The sequence below is a fragment of the Prionailurus viverrinus genome, chromosome C2, assembly GCF_022837055.1.
Source record: "Prionailurus viverrinus isolate Anna chromosome C2, UM_Priviv_1.0, whole genome shotgun sequence".
Classification (NCBI taxonomy): Eukaryota; Metazoa; Chordata; class Mammalia; order Carnivora; family Felidae; genus Prionailurus; species Prionailurus viverrinus.
In genome coordinates this window covers 78,081,683-78,102,903 of record NC_062569.1, presented here as the reverse complement: position 1 = coordinate 78,102,903, position 21,221 = coordinate 78,081,683, and the positions used below count along the sequence as shown (strand labels likewise).

The window sequence follows — 21,221 nt, the reverse complement described above, 5'->3', positions numbered from 1 at the left end:
TGCATCCTCCCGGAACCCCTAAGCTTCTAACTGGTCTTCCCGATCTAAGCCCTCTCGGAAAGAAGTGCCCCAACGGCGCGCGCGCCCAGGTCGCGCCAAAGGGACTCGGGGTCGCAGCGAGCAGATCCGCATTCACGTGTGTGCGTGGCGCGCGCGTGCGCGCGTGTTTGTGTGTGGCGCGTGTGTGCGCGCGCGCGCGCGGGGGTGCGGGGCGGGCTCTGCGCCCGGGGGCAGGGCTCCGCGGGAGAGTGGCAGCCGGACTCGCGGAGCGGCTAGGGGCGGGGCGCCGCAGTGCCGTAGTAGCGGGCAGCTGGGACGCACTGCTTTGGAGTCGCGGATACGCGAGCAGGCGCAGGACCCGGCGCTGCCTAGCCCCCGTCCCGCCGCCCCAGCCCCGCGGCGCCCGCTCGGGCCGTCCCCCTCCCCGAGAGGGCTGCGCTGGCGGGAAGGCGCCCAGACCACAGCCCCGGCCCCCCTTCCTGCCTCTCGGTTCCTCTTTCCTCCCAAGTAAGGGAATAAGCCCCGAGGAAGGAGCGCCCCGGGGAACCGCGCAACCAAGTGTTGCATGGTGAGGTAAGACGGCGGCCGGCGCGGCAGAGGGGGCTCGGGCTCGCGGGCGCGGGCGGCCACAACTTGGAAAAGGAGCGCGGAGCGGGCGCCGGTCGCGCGGCCCGGGAAGGGAGCGGCGGGGGAGGCCACTGCGCCCACCCTGGCGGTGCCACCTGCAGCAAAGCCCCTGCAGGAGGAGATGCACCCCTGGGAGGCTGAGGGCGCGGGAGCGGCACGGGGGCATCGGCTCTCGCTTCGACTGGGAAGAGCTTGCACGCCCCAAAGGTGTGCGGGCGGGAGGCAGCGTTGCTCCGGGCACTTGGCTCCAGCAGCTGGCCAGATTCCCCCCTTCTAGGTGTACTTTGCTTCGTTGGTAGCCACTTCGCGCGCCAGGGTGCCCAAGGGCGGCGAGGAGCGGGGATACTTTTACTGACGTCTGGTCGCCAAAGCCTCTGGCCGTCCCGCGGGGTTCCAGGACTTTGGGACAGTCCGCAGAGCCTCTGGGCTAGGGGAGCTTGAAGGGAGGCTGGAGAGCGCGCGGACACCTTGACAAATACAAGCTAGGGAGGGAGAGGAGGGATGGGAGAGAATATAAAGCCGACCTGTTTAGTCACCACATGTGTGTCCGTGTGTGTGTTTGCGTCCTGAAGGGCGCGCATCTCGTAGCACCTGTGGGGCTTTGCAGAACTCCACTGGTGCATCTCACCTTGCATATTCTGACATTTTCTTTCTCTGGACGGTTGAACTAGAATTTGCGGAGGGGGCGGCGGAGTTCCGAAAAGCCCTACAGGTGACTCTGAGGCGCCGCCCCCACCCCCGCCATCACTGCAGTGGAAAGCCTGCGAAGGGAGCGAGGAGGCGTCCCCAGATGTGAGTGATCCAGCTGCGGCACTCACAGTGGCGGGCACGACGCCCCCTCCCCGCGGCCGAGGGTCTGCGGCAGCGGCAGCGCGCGGTGATTTGTGGCTGCGCCGCAGTGGCGCGCGGGAGAGCTGAGAACCCGCCGACGCGACGCGCTCCCGGGCAGGCGCGGCCCGCTCCTCTGGCTTCATTAGCATACGATGACCTCGCTGTCCCGGGAGGGCCGGGGAGTGCTGTTGGTCATTCTTTGATTTCGGGGTCTGGGGGCCGCGCGCCTTGGGTCTGGAGATGTGGACCGGGGTAGTCACTGATGAGGGACAGCGGTCAGGACCTAGGGCTGGGAACTGCCCCTCAGGTTCCAATGGGGAATACGAATTCGCGATTTCGGTGCCTGAGATGCTTTGTGTAGAATACGGCCCATTTGCTGGAGCACAGGGCACCCTCGTTGTCAGTGAAGGACGTTAGATCGAAGGGGCAGATGTCATCGCAGTTTGGTCACGTACACACACACACACACACACACACACACACACACACACATACCCTCTCACACCCCTACTTTGTGCTTCATAACCTACCCCCTCGTTCCAGGGATATGTCCGAACGTGGGAGGGATTTTGCCGTTTGTCTTGTTGAAAGGGCTGTATTTGGCAGAGATTCCGTTCTGAATATAAATTATACTCATTAAATAAAGCAGCAGGAACTAAGCTAACTTCCCTGTTGTATCTCTGATCTAAGTCTTTCCTTTGCCACCCTTAGTTTATGTGTAGCACGGTAGGCATTATTTCAGGTATTTTTCTAGGACGGGTCTGGGGATGGGATGCAAGTAGATGAGTCTTTCCCACCTTACACTTTCAGTTCAGTGTTTGGTTCAGATCAATCAAGACATGGGACGAAAATGATAAATATCAGAGCATCTTGGAATCTAGACTCTCAGAAATAGGAGGAACTACTAAGGACACCAGTTCCAACTCTCCCCCCTTCCCCCCCACTACATGGAGCACTTTCAACAGGTGCCACTCAGAGGTCCCAGCTGTGCACGCCTGAGGCTCTGTGGGAGGAAGAACCCACACACCAGCAGGCCTTCCCTCTCCTGCTAATCCCTGGGAGAGGAGGCTGCCCCCAGCTCCTGCCTTGGAAGGGGTGGGTAGGAAGAGAGAAGTACAATTTTGTTGTGATAAATTCTTTTGAAAAAATCTTACTGTATTACATCTTTTATGATATACCCTTTCAGTGTAAAAGTAATTCATGTTGGATGCAGAAAGTTTGGGAAGTTGGAAAGTGTGCAAAGGGTCAAACCACTCATGATTCCACCACCCATTTCCACACTGTTACTATATTGGCATATTTCTTTACTAGCCATTTTTATGCCTTGAAATCATATAATCTATAGTGAGGCAACATTGAGTATCTAGTAACTGTATATTTTAGGTGCTGAGTGTTTTAAATTTTTTTTTTCAACGTTTATTTATTTTTGGGACAGAGAGAGACAGAGCATGAACGGGGGAGGGGCAGAGAGAGAGGGAGACACAGAATCTGAAACAGGCTCCAGGCTCTGAGCCATCAGCCCAGAGCCTGACGCGGGGCTCGAACTCACGGACCGCGAGATTGTGACCTGGCTGAAGTCGGACGCTTTAACCGACTGCGCCACCCAGGCGCCCCAGTGCTGAGTGTTTTATATTCATTGTGTCATTTAATCCTCAGAAGACTTTCTGAGGCAAGTATTATAATCAGCCCCATAGAGTTCAGGAGACTTGCCCACACCACATCACTAGTAAGAGGCTGACCCAAGATTTAAATCCAGGCTGTCTGGGTCCTGGGTGGTTGCTTAACCTCTGTAACTATTGCTTCTCTACACACACACACCCCCATTAGTGTTATAGCAAAAGTCCTTCATGAACATCATTTTCATGGCTGTATATTATTACACTGTTAGTCATTTAGCAACTACAAATAACTCTGCACAACATCCCTGCTGCACACATTTCCAAATACTTTCTTTGGATAGATTCCCAGAAGCAGAATCACTGGGCCAAAGGGCATGAATGTTTCGAGACTCCTGATATACAGGACAAGCTGCTTTTTGGAAAGGCTACACTAATGTACACTTTCATCCATCAGAGGCAACTCAGCCACAGTCAAAGCAGGTGACCTCTAGAGACTCAAACAGACCAAGGGCCTCACATGACCAAACCACCCCACACGAGCATCCCCCTGGCCTCCTGGGAGAAGGAATCACGGGTATCATCCAGCCTTATACACACACGTGATTATGGAAACCATACAGTATAAAGCTCTACCTGCTTTTTTTTAAAATTTTTTTAACGTGTATTCATTTTTGAGACAGAGAGACAGACCATGAATGGGGGAAGGTCAGAGAGAGAGGGAGACACAGAATCTGAAACAGGCTCCAGGCTCTGAGCTGTCAACACAGAGCCCGACGCAGGGCTCGAACTCACGGACTGCGAGATCATGACCTGAGCCGAAGTTGGACGCTTAACCGACCAAGCCACCCAGGCGCCCCAATGCTCTACCTGCTTTTATGTGAGCAGCTGTCAGTTGCAGAATTCTCTGGCTAGAGGTCATATATTAGACTTGGGCAAATCAAATATTGTATAAAATGTGGAAATGTGCAAAAGATTCTACTTCTCTGTAGAAGTAATTAGAATAACTCTTACTTCTGTTAATGTGTGTCACTGTCACAGCCAGATTCAGCCAGTCCAACCAATCTGTAACAGTTTCTTCACATACTGGCCATGTTCACAGAGCCATTTGTTTGTACCAAGTATCAGAATTCCAGAACAAAACCACAGTAGGAGTTGATGTTATCTTATATGTAACAGAGTGCATCTGCCCCCCTGCCCCCACCAAATCAGTTATGGTTAGCGACTACAAATAAAGCAATAAAAAATAAGGTTATATTCATCATCTGAAAAAAATGTCCTCAGGTGAAGAAGCTATGGCTGCAGAAGAGAAACAGAATTAGACAATACAAAAAGACACAAAGGGGACATTTTTGAAGACAACAAGTTGGCCCTAGGTATGAGTTTCCCATAAGACAATGTTTGCCTCATAGCCACCACCTCCAGCACTGGGTTTCATAGCCCTGGAATATAGTCTGTTGTTGTAAATTGCATAAATATTAATTGAGTCCCCACTATGAAATCTACATAAGACTGCTCAGATCTTAAACCATCCTTCTGGGAAGGCTCCCCTGACTGCTCATCTGAGGTAGAGACCTGTCCCCACTTCACCCATAGCACCTGTGCACACACTTGCCTCGCTATGGCAAAATCACTTACCTGCATACCCCCCTTTAAATTGTGAGCTCTTTGAAGGTACAGCTCTCACCGTACCGCCAGCACCTGAGGTAGAACTTATGCACTATAGACAATTAAATGTGGTAAATGAAGAAATAAGAGAGATTTCCAGGGACTGTACTGGGTGCTTTATGTGCATTTCTTGTTCCATGCATCTTTATTTGCTCTGGCCAGGCAGTCTCAGAAACATACCAGCAAGGTGTCTTGAGCTGTGCTATTTCCACATGGGAGTATTTCCATTTGCGGTTAATTCATTAAAATTAAACAAAACTTAAAATTCCATTTTTCAATCACATGAGTCATATTCGTAGTGCGTACATATATCTTCTGGCTGCCATACTAGAAAATGCATGTATGGGGCACCTGGGTGGTCAGTCATTTAAGCAACTGACTAGGTATCAGCTCAGGTCATGATCTTATAGTTCATGGGATCGAGCCCCGCATTAGGCTCTGTGCTGACAGAGTGGAACCTGCTTGGGATTCTCTTTCCGCCTCTCCGCCCCTCCCTCGCTCGTGTAGCATGCTCTGTCTCAAAATAAAGAAACATTTTTTTTAAATTTTTTTTTCAACGTTTTTATTTATTTTTGGGACAGAGAGAGACAGAGCATGAACGGGGGAGGGGCAGAGAGAGAGGGAGACACAGAATCGGAAACAGGCTCCAGGCTCCGAGCCATCAGCCCAGAGCCTGATGCGGGGCTCGAACTCACCGCGAGATCGTGACCTGGCTGAAGTCGGACACCCAACCGACTGCGCCACCCAGGCGCCCCAAGAAACATTTTTAAAAAAGGAAAGAAAATGCTCATATGGAACATTTCCTATAGAATGTTCATCTGGAAATTCCTGGCTTCCAAAGGAGAATGGGAGTAGGGAGAAAGAAAGAGGAGGGATAGTGGTAGTAAATGTAGTAGTAATATTGGAATACTATTTATTGGGCACCTACTCTGTGCTCTACATTGTGCTATATTTTGTGCATGTGTTGTCTCACTTAATCTTCATATCATTATGAGCCTGGTATTAACCCTGTTCTACAGACAGGAAAACTAAGTCTCAGGAAGTCTAGGTAAGCACTCACGAAGCTAATAGGAGAGGCTGAGTTTTAACTCAACTCAAGGTCCTGTGATTTCAGAGCCTTTTGCCTTACTACCTCAGTAAATGTTGTGTGGGGTAACGTAGATGTGAACTGCCATCAGCTTGACTTCCCTGGAAGCCAAAGGGAGGGTATTTTTTAAAATACTTTTTAATGTTTATTTATTTTAGGGGGGAGGAGGGGCAGAGAGAGAGGGAGACACAGAATCTGAAGCAGGCTCCAGGGTCTGAGCTGTCAGCACAGAGCCCCACGCAGGGCTCAAACTCATAAACCGTGAGATCATGACCGGAGCCGAAGTCAGACGCTTAACCAACTGAGCCACCCAGGTGCCCCCAAAGAGGGGTATTTTTGAAAGCTTCCCAAGGGAAGAAATTGGTATAATTTACAAATGTTAATAGAATACTAAGTGTAAAATTTTGGGGTTGGGGGCTCAAGGGTCTTGTCCCTGGATGAGTGAGAAAGGAACCCACCGATAGCACAATCTGACCAGAGGGCAAAACCGAGGAGAGCAGATGAGCCCACCACCAGCATCCATGCTTCTCCCTAAGGAGTTCTCTCACCAGCTCTGAGGGAAATATTGGCTTGGCTAGGATCTCACAGCCAATTCATGGCACGATCCGGCCCCAGCCTCCCTGTGCCCTTTGCACAGCCCCACCTGCCTCATAGGCCATTGGCTTCAGTGTCTTAACTATAGTTACCATCTTTGCTCCAGTTTTTCTGTCTTTGTTCTTAAGGAATAAAATACAAAATTTCAAGGGAGGCTTAATTAATACCAAATAGAGATGATTACCTCCTTCATTTTACATTTCATATTTCTGTTAAAACTTTGTAAGGTTGAATTATGGATCTATATCCATAATAACCTGTTGGGCTTAGTACCAACTGAAAAAAAACAACTCTCTTTTAAACTTCCTCTTGAAGTGTATCACCTGCCCCACACCCCCATGCTTGTGCAGAGGCTCCCTGGGACCTGAAGCTGGAGCCCTTGCATTTATTACTCATTTTATCTTGTTCAATTTTGTCTTCCGTGCCAACTAGCCCAAATATTTCCGGCTTTGAATCTGTTACCCAGTGTATTTGCTGTTCCTTCCAGCTGGCTTCCTGTCATCCCCAAATCTGATGAGCATGACCTCTTCAACTAAGTCATCGATAAAAATGATGAATATTATAGGATCTGAGGCATTCTACTATATGCTCCCTAAAGATAGATGTTAATTCAATAAGTAACCAGCACTCTTTCAGAAAGTTTATGCAACTTTTTATACTATTACTCAGCCCATATTTCTTCATCTTTTTCAAGAAATTATCAAAGGAATCTTACAAGGTTTTGATAAAGTCCAGATACTCCTTATCACTGGTATTTCCCTGATCTGCCTGCCAATAACTTTGTCAAAGAAGTTATTTTATTATTCTGACATAACCTAAATTTCAGTTAACCCTTGTTAGTTCTTAGAGATCACACTTCAGTCCTAAAATATAATTACACATCCTATTCTAGAATATTCCCTGGGGTTTAACATCAGCCCCTCAAATTAAGAAATACATTGTATTTCGTATTTAAAAAATAGAACTTTCTTTGCTCTGGAGGTAATGGTGGTGGTGGTGATAGTGGCTAACTTTATGATTCTGAATAGGTTAAGGAGAGTGGTCCAGTGGTCTCAATTGCATGTTGTCTTAGAACCCTAGGATATTATTCAATTAGGCCAAAAGACTTGTATTCGTTTGTGGCAGATCTAAGAGTCTCTAGTATCATAGAAGATGAACCCAGGGAAGGAGACTAGAGAGAACCTGATCCCAGGCTTTCATCTTAAAGTGAGGAATCCTGCATCGAGACAGGAAGTATCCTGCTTGGGGTCACACATCCAAGACAGGACATGAGCTGAGATCTCCCACTCTTCCCCAGTGCTTTCCCCAGGGCACAGCTTCTCCTCATCTTCATTTCTGAAGAAGCACACAGCCTTTGTTTTTGATAGGAAGTGTCCACTTTGCTCTTGGAATTAACCTTGGAAGTCATTGATACCTCAGTGAAAATCTCTTTCCTGGCATTGTGATTTAAAAGGAGAAAGTAAGGGAGAGCTTAAGGGCTCTTGTTTTCCAAGTTGTACAAGGTCTTCAAGGCAGAACAGGGGCACAGAGAGAAAAGTTCATGTAAGAAAAGACTTTTTAAAAGAAATAATAAAAATCATAATAATAGTAACCGTTCTTTGCATGTGTACCATGGAGAAAACACTGTGCTCTCCCGATTCCAATCCAAATCCACGAGCTCTCCTGATTCCAATCACAAGTGTGAGACAATCAGCACAGACATCACCCGCCATATTTCAGTAGTATGATTTTGTCAAAGCAGAGGCCATGGGATGGATCTCGAAGAGTGTACTATGGCAAGAAAAGGGAGGACAGGTAAAACTCAATGGCACACAGCTGACAAACCCCAGACCCATCTGTGCAGCTGGCCATTTGGGCCCACCTTGCTTTTCTGGGTGGTCTGCATGGACAGTTCTCTCCTCACTTAAGGCATAAACAGTGTCATCTACACAGAAACTGAGTTGTTGCTTCCCTCATGGCTGATCTGGTATGAAAGTTCCAAGTAGCCAGAGGTCAGCAAGGCCACTTTGACCCTTAGATGCTGACATGCTTGAAATGTTTGGCCCAGATGTTTTCATTCCTTGCTGTATTTCTCCACTTCTCTGCTCTTGTATGGTGGCCCACAGCATTTTACTAGCTGCCTCAGTGTCCCTGTATTTCAGTTAAAGTAGAGCTACAGAAAGCTGTTTTAGTCTCTGCAAGGACTAGAAGATTCCTTCCAGAATCCTTGAGGTCTATGCAAAGTGGGGTGGGTGTTCTCATCCAGTTTGCCACTTTTGTCAACCCAAAGTTTCATCAACAAATATGTCCATGATCTTCAGAATCTGACCCCAGGACACCCACTGTGGAAGTTGGTCCCCTCCTTTTTCTCATGCCAGGATGTCCAGCAGCCTTTGGCTGATCACAGAGTGATTTTGATCAATCATTAGGAAGCTAATAGTTACATGTTCCTGTAGCTGGGGAAGTTCCCTCTCTACCCCAAAGCTTCCATTGTTCCTGATTCTTAAATCATGCAAATTATTGGCAAATGCATTCCTGAGGAAATTCGCCCAATCACTTGACTAACATTAGATCAGCAAATATATACTGAACATCCCCTCTGTGCTAGGCATAGGACTAGTTTCTGGGGATAAGACCAACCAGTTTTCTGGGAACTGGATGGAACAGAGCCAGAAATTGTGTACCATTATCTTTAGATGAGATTCTAGAGGAGGGGTCACCTCCCAAGCCTAGGAAAGTATTAGACCAAGGAGGTCAGGCGTTACTCTCTGGAGTAGATGAGCTTCACTTGAAATTCAAAGGATGGGTAGAAGTGAAGAAGTGAATGTGGATAATAGAGGAAACTGTAAGCAATGGCTCAGAGGCAGTTCTTGTCTGCAGCTCCGTGTTGCTGGAGCACACTGTGATTCAAGAAGTGATGGGAGGTGAGACTGGAAATGTGGGCATGTGGGTCTTGTCTGTCAACCAAGAGAATGTAGATCTTTTCTCATAGAAAGTGGAGGGCCACTGGGAAAATTTAAGTGGGAACTGACGTGCTCAGATTTTAACATTAGAGCAATCCTTCTAGCTGCAGTGTTGGGAGGGGAGAAGACAGGAAGCAGGGCTGCCCATTGGGAGGCTTCCATGGGAATTTAGGTAATATGAGGACTGAACAAGGTGGGACAGATGGAAGGAAGGAATCAAGAAAGAACTTGTAATTAAGTGGATGTGGAGGGAGTGAGGGAGGCACATGAGTCAAGCATAGCTCTCAGGCTTCTACCTTGTGTGCCTGGAAGGGTAGTGGTTCCAGTGACCATGAGAACCAAGGAACAGGGGAAAAGACAGGGTTAATAATGATTCAGTTTGGGGCATGTTCCATTTTAAGAGTCAGTGAGAGATCCAGGTGGAGATGTAGTTGACAGATGAGCTATGTGGCTAGAGACCCAGATTAGGGAATCATCAGTATAAGTGGCAAGTGAAACCACAAGAGCTGATGAGATCATGGGAGTCGGTTTTCATTTATCTTGATATACGTATTGCCAATATCTGAAAGATTCCTGTCAAAGAGATCCATGCCTCTTCAATAAGGGAAGGAAGTTTCTCACAGCACTAAGAGTCTGGGCTTGGTAGGTGAGCTATGCCAGTAGCCATTTGCTGACTCATCTAGACTCTCAGTGTCACTTCTGCCAGGTGAATTATCAAGCATGGATTTTTTTTTTTTTTGTCTTCCTCTTCCACATTGGAGCTTCACAAATTTGTAATCAAGGTCCTTTTCTCTAGATCAGTGGTTCTCAACTTCGGTTGAACATTAAAATCAACTGGAGAGAATTGCAGACCTGTCAGTTCTGGGTTCTACTCCTGGAGATGTTAATTTAATTGGTCTGGGGTTAGGACCTGGGCCTGAGTATTTTTAAGGACCCTCAAGTGACACGAGTGTTCAATGGGGTTAGGAATCATTGCTAAACCATAAGTTCTCTCAGTGATTCTTCTATAGGGTTTTTAACTCCTTAACTTCTCTGGCAAACCTCCTGTGGTACATTACACTTTCTCTAAAAACCTACTTTGGCATGTCAGAACCCAAGGTGGACACTGCACTCCAGTCATGATCTCGCATGCACATTACCCCTGTCTTTGCATTCAACAGTTTCTCCTTCATGCCTGCAAGGCTCATGGGAAGCTTTGTCAAATCTCCTGTGTTTGAGTTGCATAACTAATATACCTGTCAAAAAGACGTAAGAATCACCTGCTATGACTTCTGAGTGAACTTTGGTTTGTTCCAGGGAATCATTGCTTTCTCTTCCAAGTGCTCACATGGCAGCCGTCAACCTAGCAGTTCTTGAATTTTTATTTTTGCCTGGAGACTATCCATCAGAGATTCTGATTCAGAGATGTGGAGTAGGGGCCCAGAACCAGCAATTTTTTTTTTTTTTTTTACCAATGCTCAGAGTGATTCTGGTGCAGGTATACTACCTTTGAGAAATACTGCCTTGAAAATAAGAAATGAAGAATACCCATTTAACTCACACCTACTCCCATAATTGTTTATTGAAATGACCAAATTAATATATAAGTACTTGAGGATATTTATTATAGTACCGACAGCCAAAAAAGGATACCATGTAACCCACATGTCAAAAATTTTGACAACAGAAAATTTTGGCACCTGGGTAGCTCAGTCAGTTGAGAGTCCGACTCTTGATTTCTGCTCAGGTCGTGATCTCACATTTCATGAGACTGAGCCCCACGTCGGGCTCTGTGACAATAGTGCAGAGACTTCTTGGGATTCTCTCTTTCCCTCGCTTTCTGCCCCTCCCTTGTGCTTGCTCTCTCCTTCTCAAAATAAATAAGTATACTTAAAAAAAATGTGACAATAGTCCATTATAAAGAGTATATGTGAGAGTGAATCAAGGGAAAGCTCAACCAACCCATAAGTCACCAGGGTGGAAGGAAAAGTTGGCCTGGAGATGAAAAAGAGGAAACTAGTAGAAGAATTTCAATAGCAACTCTTGAGGGTAAAGTGACGGGGACTATAAACAATGGGAGAAAATTATTTGCAAATCACATATCTGAAAGTGGGTTGATATTCAGAATATATAGAGAACTCCCCAAACTCAACACAAACTCAAATAATCCAATTAAAAAATGCGCTTCAAAAAGGATTTGAAAAGCATTTCTCCAAGGGAGACACACAGATGGCCAGTAAGTACATGAAAAGATGCTCGACATCACCAATCATTAAGAAAATGCAAATCAAACCATAATGAGATATTACTTCATATCCATTGGGATAGCTATTGTCAAAAAAAGAAGAAAAGAAAAGAATATAGCAAATGTTGATGAAGATGTGAGAATTGGAACCCTTGTGCACTATTGGTGAGATTGTAAAATGGTGAAACCACTATGGAAAACAGTACGATGATTCTTCAAAAAATTAAAAATAGGAATACCATTTAGCTATCATTTCCACTTCTGGATATATACCTAAAAGAATTGAAAGCAAGGGCATGAAGAGTTATTTGCACACCTAAATTTATAGCAGCATTGTTCACACGAGCCAAAAGGTGGAAGCAACCAAGTGTTTATCAGTGAACAAATGGATAAGCAAAGTGTTGTATGTGTCTACAATGGAATGTTGTTCATCCTTAAAGAGGAATGGAATATTCATGTATGCTACAACATGGATGAACCTTGAAGACATTATGCTAAGTGAAATAAACCAGTCACAAAAGGACAAATACTGTACTTTTCCACTCATAGGAGGTACTTAGTATAGTCAAAAGTACAGAGAATGGTAGTTTCCATGGGCTGCGGAGGGGAGAATGAGGCGTTATCATGTAGCGGTACAGAGTTTCAGTTTTGTAAGATGAAAAAAGTTCTGTGAATGGATGGTGGAGGTAGTTGCACAAAAGTGTGAATGTACTTAATGCCCCTGAACTGTATACCTGAAAATAGTTAAATGGTAAATTTTATGTCACGTGTATTTTACTACCAGAAATAAACATAAATTGTATGTTATGTATATTTTACCACCATTTAAAAAGATATGTATATGGGGGTGCCTGGGTGGCTCAGTCGGTTAAGCATCTGACTTTTGATTTCGGCTCAGGTCATGATCTCACGGTTTGTGGGTTCAAGCCCCATGTTGGGCTCTGTGCTGACAGCTTGGAGCCTGCTTGGGATTGTCTCTCCATCTCTCTCTGTCTCTCTCTGCCTCTCACTCTCTCAAAATAAATAAACTTAAAAAAATAAAAAGATATATAATAATATGTTATATACATAATACATATACAATGTATATAATATATATTAATATATACTATATCTCAATATAGTTAAACATATATATTTAAGTGGCGGGGGACTATACTAATACTAGGCAGGTTGGTGATGGGAAACACCACCTCAGCATCTCAATCATGTCTGTGCCTCCTCAGACACACTTTGGCCAGCACACATGGCTATGGGCTGTGGGACTCACTCGGCAGCCAACAGATGGTCAAAGCTCATGAAAACAGTATTTAGCAGTTCAGAATAAGGAAAACCTCTGAGAATGTAAAACTAATTTCTCTATGTAAAATAGACACTATTGAAAAAATAGGAGAAAACGTTTTTAAAATAGTTCCAAGTTCTATTTAGAGATTGAAAAGAATGTAACAGGAGCTATCAAAAGAGAGCAATCTGAGATTAGGAAACTTTTCCTCCTTTAAAATGAAAAATGTGAGGCACCTGGGTGGCTCAGTTGGGTGGGCAGCCGACTTCGGCTCAGGTCATGGTCTCACGGTCCCTGAGTTTGTGAGTTCCAGCCTCATGTCGGGCTCTGTGCTGACAGCTAGGAGCCTGGAGCCTGCTTCGAGTTCTGTGTCTCCCTCTCTCTCTGCACCTCCCCCACTCGTACTCTGTCTGTCTCTCTCTCTCAAAAATAAAATAAATATTAAAAAAATAAAAATAAAATGAAAAATGTTTTGCAGAATTAAACTGGAAGCAGACCACTAAAGATGACTGTAAATTCTTCTCCTTCTGATAGAAAACATATAAACGAACTAATGAGTGAAAAAAATGGAAGCTATAATTCAACAGATTACACATTAAAATATAGAATTTTTCAGGAGAAGAGAAAATGGAAGATGAGTTATAAAAAGTATAGAAGACTATTTTTATGATTTCAATCAAAATATTCATTGTGTACTGGGGAAAATTAAACATATATTCTGGTAGAAGTTGCTAACTTATAAGATAAAAAAATCTATTGGTATGCAATCAGAAAAAAAAACAGTATTTAAAAAAATAAGCGTGTGTCAAACATTTTGTAACACTAAATGTCAGAAGGAAGTTGATGTGTAGGTACAGAGTTTTGAGGTAATAAGATTGTGACCCAGAACTGTGTCAGTATTATGTGAGGGGAAAAAAGATATTGTCAGACAAAAGAAGTTCACAGAAAGTAGACCACTGAAATCCTTTAGGGAAAACATTTATTCAAAATATTCTGATCAACAGGGAAATTAATGAATATTAATATTTGGGGATGGATTTGATGTGATATAAAAGATAGGAGGTGAATAATGAAACCAGTTGAGCAAATTTAATGTTTAAATGTTATGAATATGGTTATGAAACATGCAAAATACAAAATAATTCTTAATTAAAAAATAGATGAAAAATTTAATGGTAATAATCTGGGTCTAAAAACTGAGATTACTCCAGGGGGAAAAAAACACTTGAAATACTAAAGTTCTCATTTTGTGCTGTGAGAGGTATCAATTACTAAATACATTTTTAAGTAAGAGAGTAGATGAATATAGGACTACAAATGGGGTGTTTAACTTTAAAATTAGGAGAAAGATTTGGAATGGTATGGCCAAGATGACAACTAATAAAGAAAATAGCAAGGGTATATAAAAAAAGAAAGTACAAAATAAGATGATGGAAGTGAGGTCAAATATGTTATCACATTAAGTGTGAATGGCTTAATCATTTCTATTAAAAGACAAAGAGACATGGATCGGGCAAAAACTGATTCTAAATATATGCTGTTTAAGACAAAGTGGGACAGAAAGGATTAAAAAAAAAAAGGAAAGAGTATAAATATACCAGGAAAATGCAAACCAAAGAAAGAAAGGAGAGCAATATTAAGATTAGACAAAATAGAATTTAATGCAGGAAACATTAAATGATGCATTAACTGTCGCTAAGAGATATAATTTGTTAGAAGGCATATCACCCATGAATATTTTTATTCTAAAACATAAATATTAAAATAAATAAAAATTGTCAAAACAACTGCAGTGGCAAATGTATCTCTATCAATCTTCAACAACAAGTGAGTATGTCACTTGTTGAGTGACACGTAAAGAATTTTAAGGATATAAGGAATTGATGCAATGGATATATATTGGATTTCACATTCATGAATAAAGAATATAGATCTATTAAGATGCTTATGAAATGTTGAGAAGTTTTGATCATTTTGTGAAGTATTGTGATAATTCCAAAAAGTAGAAATTGTCTTAGCACTAAGAGGAAAATAAAATTCAAGTAGAGTTACCCTAGGATAATGTATTCTGGAAACCTGATGTCACCTGAGACATGTGCATATCTACCTGCCACTGTTAATTTAGCATTCGGTGAGAATAAGATCCAGGACCTGTTATTTGACAAGCATCAAATCTGTAGAATGCTTCCTTCTCTAAGAATGAGTAAAGAGTAAAACAGAAAGGAACTAAGGAAAATGCAAGAGAAGGGTGCAAAGAATAGCATACAGAATGAAAATAAATGAACTCTTCCAGCTGGATCTAAAAGAATATTTTAGGAGACTGGAATGCTCTTAAGAGGGCAGGGTACCATGGCTTTTACAAATCAGAAGAGAATGAGAACAGGCAGAGATGAAAATGAAATATGGTATGCAAAAATGCAAATGAAATATGGAGGGATTGCAAGGAAACTAAAACCCAATAAGGTTAAAACCTACTAGGTGCAACCAATGAGCACAGTTTGTTTTACTGAAAATCAAGTCAAGTATTTGGAGAAAGTAATGTTATAAAAGATAGGCAATTAGCACTGAAGCCAATTTAAAAAGAGATGTCTAAATTATTGTTGTGAATCCAGTTTTAAAATTGTACGCAGGGGCGCCTGCGTGACTCAGTGAGTTAAGCCTCCAACTCTAGATTTTGGTGTAGGTCATGATCTCATGGTCATGAGATCGAGCCCAAGTTGTGGAGCCTGCTTAATATTCTCTTTCTCCTCCCTCTGCTTCTCACCCGCTCAAATGCGTGCATGTGCTGTCTCTCAAAAAAGAAAAAATAAAACTTTATGCAAAAGTAAAATATATTCAAAGAGAAGGTATGCATTGTCACAAAAATTTATGAGACAACAAGTTGGGATTTAAAGCCCCAGATGATAACTTTAAAAGCCTGAAAAGACTGGTGTTTGTCTGGAGTCTATGGAAAAGGATGGGACAATGACAATAAAATGTTCTGAAATCCTTGGTTCAACTATGAGAGTCATTCTGTTCTAGACATTTAATTTTATTTTTTTTCAACTTTTTTTTTTTTTTCGGGACAGAGGGAGACAGAGCATGAACGGGGGAGGGGCAGAGAGAGAGGGAGACACAGAATCGGAAACAGGCTCCAGGCTCTGAGCCATCAGCCCAGAGCCTGATGCGGGGCTCGAACTCACGGACCGTGAGATCGTGACCTGGCTGAAGTCGGACGCTTAACTGACTGCGCCACCCAGGCGCCCCTAGACATTTAATTTTAAAAAGTAATAGTTCTAGAATTTCTTTTTCCACTAATCTGTCTTCCAAACCCAGGGGTCTAAGAAAACATAGTGCATATGAAACAAGACAGAAAATAAAGGAGATGGCAAGGAAGCATTGAAAATTAAAAGGGCCATGAAAATGATGAACTTCAATACCTATTTACAACAGCTTACAAGTGGTTGCTTTAAAATATATTTTTAAAAATTTCTTAGAGAAAGAGAGTGTGAACTGGGGAGAGGGAGATAGAGAATCTTAAGCAGGCTCAGTGTGGAGTCCAATGGGGATGGGGGAGCTTGATCCTATGACCCTGGGAAAATGACCTGAGCTGAAATCAAGAGTCAGACGCCCAACTGACTGAGCCACCCAGGTGCCCCTAAATAACCCATTTTTAATAAATGTCTTCATCTTGTATCAGAAAATAAAGTTCAACCATATTTTATTTACCATGTTCATCCCCGAAATACAATGATGTGCAAAGATTAAAAATAAAATGCTGAGACAGGGTAGCAGGCAGATGCAACAAACATGAAAGCAGAAGCCATGACATTGATAGAAGACAAAATGCAGCTAAGACAAGGATCATTAAATAAGGCAATGAGGGTTGTTTTATCTAAACAAAGAGTCCAATTCGCAGTGCAGATATACTGTCATGGAAATATATGCATTAATAAATGTTGATTGCATTAACTGATGTTGCACCCAAACTATGCTAGTGGTGAAAGATTTTAAAATGCCACGCTCAGGCTTTCATATACCAACCAACCAAACAAGAAATAATATAAATACAGGAATTGTGTAATATAATGAATACCGAATGAAGATTGAATAATTACAGGGTGCCTGGGTGGCTCAGTGGGTTAAGCGTCCGACTTCGGCTCAGGTCATAATCTTGCAGTTTGTAGGTTCAAGAACCATGTTGGGCTCTGTGCTGACAGCTTAGAGTCTGGAGCCTGCTTCAGATTATGTGTCTCCCTTTCTCTCTACCCTTCCCCTGCTTGTGTTCTGTCTCTCTCTCTCAAAAAAAAAATAATAATAATAAGAAAACATGTAAAAAAAAAAAGAGATTGAGGGGTGCCTGGGTGGCTCAGTCGGTTAAGCGTCTGACTTTGGCTTAGGTTATGATCTTGCAGTCCTTCAGTTCAAGGCTGGCATTGGGCTCTGTGCTGACAGCTCAGAGCCTGGAGCCTGCTTCAGATTCTGTGTCTCCCTCTCTCTGACCCTCCCCTGCTTATGCTCTGTTTTTCTCTGTCTCTCAAAGATACACATTAAAAAAATTAAGGAGAAAAAAATGTTGAATATATGCTGCATAATATCCAAAATACAGAGAATGAAAATTTTTTTCAGGGTTCAAAGAACATTTACAAAAGTCAGTTGTATATTAGGTTACAGATAAAACCTCAGGAAATTCCTCAAAGCAGAAATAATAACGGTCATAGTATCTAAATATTAGAAATGAGTAATAAAAATAAAATGGGGGACAATTCATAAATTATGGTTCATTTATATAATGAAATATGTATGTGTAGAATGTACTATGTAGCCATGGAAAATGATATTATATGTAAGAGAATGTTTAGTAACACCAAATAATAGTCACCATATTCTGTTAAGTGAAAGGAGTAAAAAAGAGATAAAAAGGTCAAAACCTAAAAACAAAAGAAGGGCATGCATCTATTCACGGGGAAATTCTAGAAAGAATTTACAGCAAAATGTTAATTCTGGTTGTAGTTGGTAGTGGAATTATTTGTGATTTTTATTTTAAAATCATTTTAAAATATGATTTGGATTCTTGGCTAAGATTAATATTATGGTCACACTATTTGTAGTTTGTAGAATCTGTATTCTTCCACTTTTTTGCTAATGAAAATAAGATTAAATAAGCTTGTTTTTAGACCTTTGGCTTCTTATTATTGCTGTTGTTGTTCTCCAAAATTCTTCAGAGATCAATAAAAGTGGTTCAGTAACCACTGAAAGTTCTCCTGGTCATCCTTGTTCCTAAGCAATAGACCAAACTGTTCTTTGCTCTTATCGTTCAGAAATTAACCAGTCCACTCAGTCCACTTCCCAAACTTCATCCAAAAATTTTTTTTTTTTGCCAATATAGTGGTTTTTGTTGTTGCTGTTTGTATTAGTAATTTCAGATCATTCTGAGCTATTTTTTCATGATGTAATTTGTATAAATTTGTGCCATCTTTCTATATATTGCATGATTTTTAATATATTTTATTGTTTATTATTTTTAATTTAATTTATTGTCAAGTTAACTAACATACAGTGTATACAGTGTGCTCTTGGCTTCAGGAGTAGTTTCCCATGATTCATCGCTTACATGCAACACCCAGTGCTCATACCAACAAGTGCCTTCCTCAATGCCCATCACCCATTTTCCCCTCTTCCCCACCCTCCCTGCCGCCCCATCAACCCTCAGTTTGTTCTCTATATTTAAGAGTCTTATGGTTTGCCTTCCACTCTGTTTGAAACTATTTTTTCCCCTTCCCTTCCCCCATGATCTTCTGTTTGTGGGGGAAATAGGTTCTACTTACATAAATGAGTTGGAAAAAAGCTTAGGGTGGAAAGCTGCCACCATGGGGCAAAAACGCCCGAGGTTAGCTAGCGAGATATTGTAATGGGATCACAAGTACTTTCCATCTGATGCCAGTATACTATTGTACTTTGATCACAAACTCCACTTGTCCCCCCCGACCTTTTGCTTTTTATACAAGTTAATGATTACTCTGATTGTTGTCTCCACGTTCACGTATGTAAGGTCTTGTTTTCTTTACATTCACCATGTGGGCAATATCTTTTGAGCTCAATAAAGAGACGAAACCCCTGTTCAGGGCTCTTGTCTCCTCCTGGACATTAGCTCTCTCATATTCAATTCTGTGTCCGCTCTCTTGCTGGACAAGAGAGAACTCCAGACTCATAGTCTGCGACACTGTTAAGTTTCTCAAATTCCACATTTGAGTGAAAACATATGATATCTGTCTTTCTCTGACTTACTTCACTTAGCATAATACCTTCCAGCTCCATCCACATTGTTGCAAATGGCAAGATTTCATTCTGTCTCATTGCCAAGTAGTATTCCATTGTATATATAAACCACATCTTCTTTATTCGTTAGTTGATGGACATTTGGGCTATTTCCATAATTTGGCTATCATTGAAAGCACTGCTATAAACATTGGGGTACATGTGCCCCTATAAATCAGTATTCCTGTATCCTTTGGATAAATTTCTAATAGTGCTATTGCTGGGTCATAGGGTAATTCTATTTTTAATTTTTTGAGGAACCTCCACACTGTTCTCCAGAGTGGCTGCACCAGTTTGCATTCCCACCAACGGTGCAAGAGGGTTGCTGTTTCTCCACATCCTCGCCAACATCTCGTTTCCTGAGTTGTCAATTTTAGCCATTCTGAAAGGTGTGAGGTGGTATTTCATTGTGGTTTTGATTTGTATTTCCCTGATGATGAGTGATGTTGAGCATCTTCTCATGTGTCTGTTGGCCATCTGGGTATCTTCTTCTGAAAAGTGTCTATGCATGTCTTCTGCCCATTTCTTCACTGGATTATTTGTTTTTTGGGTGTTGAGTTTGGTAAGTTCTTTATAGATTTTGGATACTAACCCTTTATCCAATATGTCATTTGCAAATATCTTCTCCCATTCCATTGGTTGTTTTTATTTTTGTTGATTGTTTCCTTTGCTTTTTATCTTGACAAGGTTCCAATAGTTCACTTTTGCTTTTATTTCCCTTGCCTTTGGAGACATGTCAAATAAGAAGTTGCTGTGGCTGAGGTCAAAGAGGTTGTTGCCTGTTTTCTCCTCTAGGGTTTGGTTTACTGTCTCATATTTAGGTCTTTTATCCATTTTGAGTTTACTTTTGTGTATGGTGTAAGAAAGTGGTCCAGTTTCATTCTTCTTCATGTTGCTGTCCAGTTTTCCCAGCACCATTTGCTAAAGAGATTGTCTTTTTTCCATTGGATACTCTTTCCTGCTTTGTCAAAGATTAGTTGGCTATACATTTGTGAGTCCAGTTGTGAGTTCTGTACTCATTCCATTGGTTTATGTGTCTGTTTTTGTGCCAATACCATACTGCCTTGATGATTACAGCTTTGTCGTAGAGGCTAAAGGCTGGGATTGTGATGCCTCCCATTTTGGTTTTCTTTTTCAACATTACATTGCCTATTCGGGGTCTTTTGTGATTCCATACAAATTTTAGGCTTGTTTGTTCTAGGTCTCAGAAAAATGCCAGTGCAATTTTGATTGGGATTGTGTTGAATGTGTAGATTGCTTTGGGTAGCATTGACATTTTAACAATATTTGTTCTTCCAATCCATGAGCATGGAATGTTTTTCTATTTCTTTGTGTCTTCTTCAATTCCTTTCATAAGTTTTCTACAGTTTTCGGTATACAGATATTTTACATCTTTGGTTAGGTTTATTCCTAGGTAGTTTATGGTTCTCGGTGCAATTGTAAATGGGATCAATTTCATGATTTCTCTTTCTGTTGCTTCATTTTTGATGTATAGAAATGCAACTGATTTCTGTGCATTGATTTTGTATCCTGTGACTTTGCTGAATTCATCTATCAGTTCTAGCAGCTTTTTGATGGAGTCTTTCGGGTTTTCCATGTAAAGTATCATGTCATCTGCAAAAAGTGGAAGGTTGATTTCTTCTTTGCCAATTTGGATGCCTTTTATTTCATTTTGTTGTCTGATTGCCAAGATTAGGAGTTCCAACACTATGTTAAACAACAGTGGTGATAGTAGACATCCCTGTCATGTTCCTGATCTCAGGGCGAAAGCTCTCAGTTTTTCCTCATTGAAGATCGTATTACCTATGGGGTTTTCATATATGGTTTTTATGATGTTAAGGTATGTTCCTTCTATCCCAACTTTCTTGAGGGTTTTTATTAAGAAAGGATGTTGTATTTTGTCAAATGCTTTTTCTGCATCTATTGACAGGATCATATGGTTCTTACCCTTTCTTCTATTAATGTGATGTATCACATTGATTGATTTGCAAATGTTGAACCAGCCCTGCACCTCAGGAATGAATCCCACTTGATCATGGTGAGTAATTCTTTT

At 42.2% G+C, this 21,221-nt stretch overlaps 1 protein-coding gene across 1 annotated transcript in view; it reads left to right on the top strand.

Moving 5' to 3' along the window:
* Positions 1 to 311: 311 nt before the first annotated feature.
* DGKG (diacylglycerol kinase gamma) overlaps positions 312 to 21,221 on the top strand; it is a 205,546-nt gene continuing 184,636 nt past the window's right edge. Inside the window, exon 1 of the mRNA XM_047876465.1 lies at positions 312 to 573. The gene's annotated coding sequence lies outside the window, so the exon portion shown is untranslated. The remainder of the gene's footprint in view (positions 574 to 21,221) is intronic.